This window comes from Rattus norvegicus, chromosome 6 (assembly GCF_036323735.1).
Source record: "Rattus norvegicus strain BN/NHsdMcwi chromosome 6, GRCr8, whole genome shotgun sequence".
Taxonomy (NCBI): domain Eukaryota; kingdom Metazoa; phylum Chordata; class Mammalia; order Rodentia; family Muridae; genus Rattus; species Rattus norvegicus.
Window position 1 is genome coordinate 72571333 of NC_086024.1, and position 10292 is coordinate 72581624.

The window sequence follows — 10292 nt, forward strand, 5'->3', positions numbered from 1 at the left end:
ACAGATCAATTTATGAAAATAATTTCTGATGTACAATAGTTCTTATCAAAAGATTTTTATATCTTTGAGGATATTGCACAGGTAATATATCAAATACCTAATTAATAAAGTTTGTTTACGGCTATTATTCTTTGTGCACTATCAAAGCATCATCTATCTAAGGTGAGTGGTAACATATCCAGCTAAAAGTGACTCGTGTGGCTATCCCACCAACTTAAACAAAGGGAGCAAGAGAGATCACACATGGTACATTTACCAAGATTCTTTCTTTAACTGAAGCCTTTAAACTAAGATTGATAGAAAACAGTGTTTAGGAAGAAATAATGCATACTGATTTATATAAAATGCTGTTCATTGTATTTTTCTTTTTTGTATTAGCTTTAATGAATAGATATGCCTTTTTATTTTGTGGTACCCTACCATTAAATGATACCATCATTTTTTTCTGCCTAAATAAATTCGAATTCTTGTCACCCACTATCTGAACAGGAAGATTTGAGACATTATTCCTAATTGAGATTTTTACTGAATATCTTTAAAGATAAATTTGTTTTATTCTTTCACCCACTATTTAAAAGGGTTTTCACACTTTTATCTTCTAAAGGAATTGTCAATGAGAAACTAAAACTACATAGACTATACATTAAAATCACTTTAGTTTTTAAGCTGTCATGAACTGTTTCGAAAAATGCTAAGTTGCTATTGTTTAATGTCTGTCATTTTATAATGCTTTAGAAGTTATCTATCCTGTAAAATTATTAACTGATGCTAAAATTGCCTTGTAAGTATTAGGACAATAGCAATTTTGTAACAGCTGGGACACTGCCAATGTAAGATAAGTACATTTTGCTCTGTAGATTCATAAAGTGCTTTGAAATGGTTTGTAACTGATGGATGGATGCATTTTCTAAGTGTAGAAAGCAATATTTTGTAGAAGGAAATGGCTTGAAAGCTGACACACATGCATGCAAATGCCATTCTCTTTAGTAAGTAATTTGCTTTTTCTTTCAAAAGCATAAATGGCATAGTTAGACACATTATTTTGTATATTGCACATAACAATACAAGATGCACAAAAACAGCAAGTACAAAACATTTCATATTGATAGAAGAACCCGTGGCTGTGGTATATGATTAGCATAAATGTATACACACTGAAGCAATGCCTCAGGATTAAAAAGTGAAACTGAAAAAAAGGGAAAGTTCTACTCAACTTCAGGAAATGACAACAGTTATTCTTTTTTCTGCTTTTAAATTTATTTCTGCCACTTGATTAGAATGTTCCAAATCTCATTTTAAGTGGACATTTTGCTTCAAGGCGCAATGCATTAACCACAGCACCAATACAAGGTTACAAAGTCTTAGTGTGGCTGTCCTTTTTAAGCTGGTTCTCTTCTTTAAAAGGCAGCAATATTTCTTTTTATTTGAGAAGTACTTATAAAGCACAAGCCTTGTGGGTAAGCTGAACTGACCTTTCAAGTTTCCTCCATTCACCTAGCAAAGACTGACCAAGGGCTATTCACCAATAAGTAATATAGTAATATATATTCAATATATATATGTATATATATATATTCACACATAGCGAATTTCTGGAAGGACTTATGAGAAACCAAGTCTGTGATACAAGTTTTCCAGAGACCTTGATTTAAACTCCTTAGCATCTCTCTTGTACACACACAGCAGCTTTAGATTCAACTCAATCAATTTTCACCACTGCTTTTAACATTCCTTAGCTGAAGAAAGGCTTTAGTTTGGCTAAGTTTCCATTTCCACCATAGAGAATAAGCTTCTGAGGGTTTTATGAAAAGTTAATCTATTTAAACGATTTACAGTATGTGACACACAACTTTGGTAATAATATTAATATACTAGTATAGCATTATCATCACTTTTTCATTATTATTCATGTTATTATTTGTTTGATTACTAGTAAAGAGATATCTCGGCTCTTTAGAAAGATAACTCCTTGGATTTGAAAGTTTCTATGAGAATCACATAAGCTCTACTTACTGAAGAGAACTGAGTACAGTGATGGAGGAAATTATTACACATAGCAAATTATTACATGGATGGACCCATGTTTTAGAAAACAGTAATACAGATTTCCAAATTGTTTTGGGGGATGTATCAGAAACTGGGCACTTGTTCAGAGATGACTCTTGACCATCCTTACATGCAGAATTCAGTAGACTGCCTTATATAGTAATTAACTTATCAACTAAAATTTCCTTACTTTCTTGAATGTCACATTTATCTGCTCATGTGGAAGAATATCACTACAACACATAGGGATATATCAAAGGGTGTGTGCACATGGTTTATTTTGATTGAAATAGATCTCTGATGTGATTTAATGGAGAGATTCCTGTGAGAAACAAGGAAAGAAATGTTTCTGTTTTGATAAAAAGTAGTCTCATCAAGTTATGAATAATTCTAACATTCCTTTGTGAAGAATGAGACAAAATAGTTACATCATTTCATGCTAACAAACGTTATCTTGCATTTACTCATATCATTTTGCTATGCCTTTAAATTTAGGTGGAAAAAAGTCTGTGCTTAGAGTTTTAGCTAAAACTTTGCTATGTGGCCAAACTCTTCAGGAAATATCAAAGGAAGTGACAATCCTGGCAAGCAGCTCAGACACAGATTTGCTGGAGAATAGTTCTGCAGGCCCTTTCTTCACTTTTGAGAAAATTTACCCAATAAAGATTGCATTCCTTTTATAGTAGCTTTTTGAACCTGTTAGCTCAAAACCTCCTACTCACTCCCAGACAGTCCCTTACACTATTGCCATCTATAGATATAAGCCATTTGGCACAGGTAGGTTATTTTATTATTGATAGTATTCACACTTCTCATTTTCATCACTATAGACAAGTTACTGAAACAATTCAAATTTACCGCCATCTTCTCCTGTCCTTTGTATCTACAAAGCTAAGGAGTCCTTGTGGAATGAACTGTAGGAATCTGGTATAAACCTTTACCTACTGGGTCTTTTATGAGACCTTAGCCCCAGTTGAGTAAGCATTGATAAAATCAATAATGGCAGTTGTCCTGGGTGAATAGCACATTCTACCATTCGTTCTCTTCACTTACATCATCTGTCTGATATCATTGCTCTACAAGTTAGATAAATGCCTCCTTTACGCACATTTCATTTTCCATTCAGATTCACCCTTTTCTGTCCTTCATTAGAAAACAAACAGGCTTCTAGAGGATAATGATTAAAAACATACAATGAGATAAAAAAAAAACCACACCACAATAGGACAAACAAACAAACAGAAGGAAAAGATCTCAAGAAAATGCACAAGAAACAAATATAGAGATAGAATCCCACTTGTTTGCACAATAAGGATACCAATCTGGAAGCCACAAAATATATACAAAGGAAAGAAAAGAGAGAGGGAAAATATAAATTAAATTAAAAAAATAAAAGGGTAGGATTAAAAAAGAAAGAAGAACTGTGATACAACATTATGAGACAATATATCTCCAAATATGCCCTTGAGTTTGTCTTCTGTTGGTGATCTACTGCAGGGCATGCAGCCTACCATAAGACCAGTTTGTTTTTCCAGTAAGACTCCCATGGAGGAAACTATATTTTCATTTAAAAGTGGTTATAAATTGGACATTCATTGCTTCTGGGATAGGGTTAGAGCATGTATCCACTTCTCCCTTCAGCTCTAGGACCCCATCTGGTTTAGATCTGGTCAGGTCCTGTGCGTGCTGCCCCATTCTCTGTGGGTTTCACATAGGCCTTGATTCTGTTGACAGAGTTTTCTTGGTGGTCTTTCCTTCTTGCCCTTATGCTTTTCCTACCTACTCCTTTATAGGGTCCCTCACATTTCCTTTAGGGCTCATTGTTCCAAGCTCTCACACTCTCTGAATAATGCCTGGCTGTGAATCTCCATATTTGGTCTCATGTGTGATATAGGAAGATACTTCTCTGATGATGGCTCAGCACTGGTCTATGAGTATAGACAAATGTCATTGCAAGTCATTTTATTGCTACTTTTTGAATGTTATTTTTAGGACAGTGGTATTTGGTTTCATCCTAGTTTCCTGCGATATCTAGTTTCAGATTCATGGCCACCGAAGCAGTGCTCCACAAAGCATGGTTTCTGTCTCATGGAGTAGTTTAGTAAAATCAGATAGTGGTTGGTTATTCCCACAAACTTTGTATCATGTTGAATTAGCATATCTTGTAGGGAAGACACCATTGTAAATCAAAGGGTTTATGGTTCGGTTTACATTTTTCCTTTGATACTCTGCAGAATCTCTTCCTCAAAGAGGCTAGCATGTAGGGGTGTGAGCTTTATGTAAGCACCAGCTTTAGATTTCTTCATGTTCAAAGAGTTATGTAGGCGCTGTTTTTAGCAGTAGTACATTTCTGTCAATCTGTCTTGTGACAATAGCCTATGCTGTTTGGGGCTTTCCAAACAACATCTTTTGCTAACATAATTAGATGTAACCAGTTCCTAGTACTGGAAGCTTCATTTGGTGACAAGAGGTATCTAGTTGGGGCTCAGTGTCCTTCAAATTTGGAGATTTCAATTAGTTTACTTTCATATATATATATATATATATGTATATATATATATATATATATATGGTAATGTGATGTTTTGAATAAGAATGGACTCAATAGGTTCATATATTTGAGTACTTAGTCACAAGCAAGTGGCACTATTTGAGAAAGATTAGGAAATGTTACCTTTCCAGAGTAGGCACAGCTTTGTTAGAATTAGTGGTTCACTCAGGGTAGACTTTGCCGTTTCAAGTTTCAAAAGTCCATGGCAGTATCTCTCTCTGTCTCTCCTCTCTCTGTCTCTCTCTGTCTCTGTGTCTGTCTCTGTCTCTGTCTCTCTGTCTCTGTCTCTCTGTCTCTCTGTCTCTGTCTCTGTCTGTCTCTCTCTCTCTCTTTCTCTCTCTCTCTCCATGCATGTAACCACATTGCTTGCCATGGTGAAAATGGACTGAACCTCTGAAATATAAGTAAGCCTCTAACTAAATGCTTTCTTTTATAAGAGTTGCCTTAGTCATTATGTCTTTTCACACCAATAGAACAGTGACTAAGACAAGCAACATCTACTGTATGAGATTATCTGTTAAACTTTAGCTGTCTCTATCCGTATTCTCTCCCCAGTTCCTCTCTTCTCTCCAATTCTCCAACAGATCTTTTCACTCCAGCTCCCTTAGGTTAATCTGTAAGTATTTATTCTATATCCCTTTCCTAGAGAAATATATCCCTAGTCCCATACTCTATGCCTAACTTCTGTGGTTCTACAGATTGTATCTTGGTTATCATTGACTTAACAACTAATATCCACATATAGTGAATGCTTCTCATATTTGTCTTTTTGGGTCTGGGTTACATCACTCTGGATGAATTTTCCTATTTCCGTCCATTTCCCTGCAAAATTCATGATGCCATTTTTTAATAGCTGAGTAATATGCCATGTGCAAATCTGTCAGGGGACATCTGGGTTGTTTCACTTTGTGTCTGAACCACACTGATTTCAACAGTGCCAGTACAAGTTTGTACTCCCACAAGCAATGGGTGAGTGGTTTCCTCATTCTCCATCCACCCAGCATAGACTGTCACTTGTTTTTATTGGTCTAGCCATTCTGAGGGGTATAATGTGATATTTCAAAGTAGTTTTGATTTGTATTTTCATGATGACTAAGGATATTGAACATTTAAGTATTTCTCAGCTATTTAAATCTTCTCTTTTGAGAATTCTGTTTATATCTGTACTCCATCTTTAAATTGGGTTATTTTTTTTTATCAAAATCCAGTTTTATACGCACTGCATGGATATGAACCTTCTACTGAATGTGAGGTTGATAAAACACTTTTACCATTCTGTAGGTTTCTACTTTGATGGACAGTGTCCTTTGCTGCACAGAAGCCTCTCAGTTTTGTGAGGTTTAATTTATTGTTTATCTTAGTGCCTGCTCTATTAGTATTCTGTACAAGAAGTTTTCTCTTGTGAAAATGAGTTCGAGGCTATTCTCAATTTTCTCTTCTATCTGGCACAATGGATCTAGTTTTATGTTAAGGTCTTAGATCCATTTGGAGTTGAGTTTTGGTCAGGGTGAGGACTATGCATCTATTTGGATTCTTCTGCATGCAGTCATTCAGATTGATCAGCATCATTTGATAAAGATGCTATTAGTGCGTGGGTTTATATTTGGGTATTCAATTCAATTCCAAAATGTCTGGGCTTTTTTTTTGTTTGTAAAAACCGTTTTTTTTTTTAATTTTTAGTAATTCTTCATGAGTTTCATGTCATGTATCCCAGTCTTGCTCATCTCCCTGTCCCTTCATATCTGCCCTTCACCATTACAACCTGCCTCCACAATAAAACATACAAGCACACAAACGTACAAGAGCAGAAACGAGAAAATGTCTAACTGTGTAAGCTGTAGTACGTTAGAGTGTGTGCTGTAGTACATTGCAGTGTGTCCCACAGTGTATCACTCTCTCCACACATTCATTCAAAAAATGTTCTTTGCAATAAGTCATTGGTCTGCTTCTAGATCTCTTGCTTCTGTGATATCAGTATTGGATCTTACTGGGACTTAACCTATTTTTCTCCCGTGTTAATGGAACTCCTGTAGTTTTTCATCAGAAGGACTGGCCCACCTGAATGCATCTCAGACATTCACAGATGATATACATTTTGGAGTGGGTCAACTCAGAGCCCTGGATATGGGCCTGGGTAGTAGCTGAGCTGGTCAGTATTTAACTCTCCCTTATCTGCACCACCAGGGAAAGCTCTACAGCCCTGCTCAAGCACCATATGTAGGCTCAGATCTCCTCCCATGTTCTTAGGTCTGACTCAACTGCACCCACACCTTCAGAGCCACACAGTTCAGTCACTCTGGTGCCCAGTCACCAGAGTTGCTGGATCTACTTCCCCAAGTGCTGCAGCTATCAAGGAGCTGGGCCACCTCCCCCTTTTCTTAAACACTCAGGAATGGCTTACTTATGCCTTTGCCACCAGGGATTGCTCTACCGTGTTGCCCAGGCAAGGTTCTGTGTCCATTCTCCCAGTGCTACAGCTTTTCTCCTCTCATGCCCTCGGGATCAGCTCTACTGACTACTGACTACCTCAGGTGGTAAGGGGAAAGATGGGGGTGGGGGTTGGGAGGTGCATTACCCCTGCAGCATGTCACCTCACAGCAGACAGAAGAGTGGTCTGGTTAGTTTCTCTATTGAGCCTGCATCCCTTCCACTAGGGCCAGCTTTACTGTGCTGCCCAGGTGAGGCATAGGGCCCGCTCTCCATACTGCTGTTAGTGAGAGGTGGGGCCAGTCCTCCAGAGCACAGCAACCAGTGAGGGATGGGGCCATTTTTGCATAGTCCCTGAACATCCACATGGTTCCTAGTGGCTTTCCTGATCAGGACCTTTTGTTTTCTAGTTGTAATGTGAGCCACAGACCCCTGCTTGTTTCTTAGTCACAGACCCAGATCTGGTTCTCAGAGGCAGCTTGGGCTGGGACCTCACTTCGGTCCCAGGTGGCAGGACTGCTCACTCACAACAGGCTACTCGTTTCCATCTTTTAGTCTCCAGTGCCATCTCTCTTCATAGTGCTCAAGCCGTTCCACTTCTCCTTCTCGCCAATCTGTCTACCACCTACATGTACATTGTAGTGTTTCCTGCTGCAGGATGGCCACACAGCTAGCATATTCCTGGGTGACTGGCATGGGGGCAAGCAGGTGTTTTTGGCCCATCTGTACCATTTGTGGGAGGGCAGGTCTGTGAGTGACATGGTCAAAGGCCTTTTTTTGCATCTAATAAGATGAGCGTGTACTTTTCATCCTTCAGTTTGTTTATATGTTGGATTGCATATATCTTTATCCTTGTTGAACCATTCCTACCTCTCTAGGATGAAGCCTACTTGACCATGGTGGATGATCTTTTGTTTTCTTGGATTTGGTTTGTAAATATTTTATTGACTATTTTTGTACTTATGTTCATAAGAGAAATTGCTCTTCTATACTCTTTTTTGATTGAGTGTTTATGTGGTTTGGGTATCAAAGTAACTGTGGCATCATAAAATGATGAATTGGGCAATGGTCTTTCTGTTTCTGTTTTCTGAAATAATTTAAGGAGTATTGGCATTAATTTTTCTCTAAATGTCTGCTTTTTTCTCTAAAACCATCTGGCCATGTGCTTTTTTTTAATTTTTTTGGGAGAAAAATGACTGAATCTATTTTATTATAGAATATAGGTCTATTTAAATTGTTTATATAAACTTGATTCAACTTTGGTCAATAATACCTACTGAGAAAATTATCAATTCCTTTAGGTTTTCCAGTTTGGTGGGGTATAGGTTTTTTTTAAATGTATGTCCTTTTGTTTTTATGGATTTCCTTGATGTCTGTTGTTATATACTCTCTTTTCTGATTTTGTCAACTTGGATATTCTCTCTTCTTCTAGCTAGTTTGGATAAGGGTTTATTTTGTTGATTTTCTCAAACTCTTTGTTTCTTTGATTTTTTGTATTATTCCCTTTGTCTCTATTTTATTGATTTTAGCCCTCAGACTGATTATTTCTTGTTATCTTTGTTTACTCCTCTTGGGTGTGCTTATTTCTTTTTGCTCTAGAGATTTCATGTATCCAATTAAGTTACTAGTGTGAGATCTCTCCATTTATTTTTAAATGTAAGCACTTAGTATAATAAACTCTAAGAATATCCTCCATTTTGCCAATAAGTTTAGTTGTGCTGTCTTTCATTGAATTCTAGAAAGTCTTTAATTTCTGCTTTTTAAGTTACTAAATTTTCACTTCCAGATTTTGTTTAGTTTTAACTTCCTTTACTGATTCTATTACCACTTTCTGTTTTTGAACAGTTTAATTCATTTTCTTCCGTCGTGCTTTCATAGATTTTTTAAAGGAGTCTATTAACTTCCTGTTTAGGAAGTATATTCATAAAGGCTATTTTAATGCTTTTGTCTTGTGCTCCAGCTATGTTGGCATATTCAGGGCCTGCTGTGGTAGGGTTGCTGGCCTTTAATGGAGACAAATTGTCCTGGCCACTGTTAACTGTGTTTTCACCCTAGCATTCGGGCATCTGGGTTTAGGAGACTGCAATTCTAGATGCTGATATTATGTCTTGTTTTCACTGGGTGACTATGCGATCCATTGGTTTCTTTTGACTTTTTTGTTTTCTTAGGGTGTACTGGGTATATGTTGCCTGGTAAGGAATTCTTCGGGGATGCTAATAATTTTGACCACTTTGATTCTGGGTAATATATGTTTGTAGTTATTAGGAACTAACACTTAAGATTAGGGCTGGCCTAGGGCAGAGGTGAGTTGTTTCATAGGAGAAAGGAAAAGAGCAAATAAATGTTTTCCACCAGGATTTGCTTAGATGTCTAGGAATGGAGGAAAGAGTGAGGTGAAACCTCAGCAGATAGTCTGCTACAGAGCTGGAGTTGAGGCTGGGCACTAGGCTTGGCGGAAATATGAGAGAAGTGAAAATCTGTAGTTAGCTCACCTGCTTTCTTAGACAAAGTTTTACTACTCTGTATGTGATAGGATTCTACAGACATGTAGATGTTTGACCAAGTCAATGCTGTTAGTCATATGTAAAACTTTTAATTAACATTTATTACTTATCCTATTAAAAAGAAATATCTCTCCCCCAGAAGTATTGCAAATGTGGCTGTTGTGTCACATGTGTGTCAGTAGGTGGCAGAGTGGAGAGACTTTGTCTACACTCTGCTCTGACCTATGAACATTTAAATGATTAGTAGCCTTCCATTCTCAAAAAACAGTGAGCCTAAGACAACCACTAATCTAGAAGCAGAGGGCCTAGGCAGGCAGCTGGCCTGAGGTGACCACCACAGCACCATGCAGGCCCAGACGAGCTTCCAGAATATGGGGTAAGCTGGAGACTAGAACCCTACCTACGATTGCAGGCCCTAAGCAAGAGTGAGCCTGAGATAGATGGAGCCCCTTGGGCAAACCAGATGGGGAGCAAGCCCAAGATGACTACCAAACTGGAGCCTTGGAACCTGGGCAGGAAGCTAGCCTGAAATGACCATGAGTCCAGTGTCTAGCAGGCCAGGAGTTGGAGGTAGAAGTAGGTTGGCAGACCATACCTGAAATGAGCCCTGCCTGGCACCATAATGCAATATCAGGGCATAGCACTTCTGAGAGTATCCTTGAGAGGACCCAACCCCAGATACTGAAGAGACCCAGTCCATCACTAAGAATAGCAGGTACGTGTGAGAGAAATGGAAGAGAAAGAAAAACAGAAAGATGGGGGCA

At 37.9% G+C, this 10292-nt stretch overlaps 1 non-coding gene across 1 annotated transcript; it reads left to right on the forward strand.

The window, feature by feature from the left end:
• The first annotated feature begins 9656 nt into the window (after positions 1–9656).
• On the forward strand, positions 9657–9784 carry LOC120093455 (small nucleolar RNA SNORA17). The gene has a single exon (XR_005486510.1). It is a non-coding gene; the product is annotated as a small nucleolar RNA SNORA17 (small nucleolar RNA).
• The last annotated feature ends 508 nt before the right edge of the window (positions 9785–10292 follow it).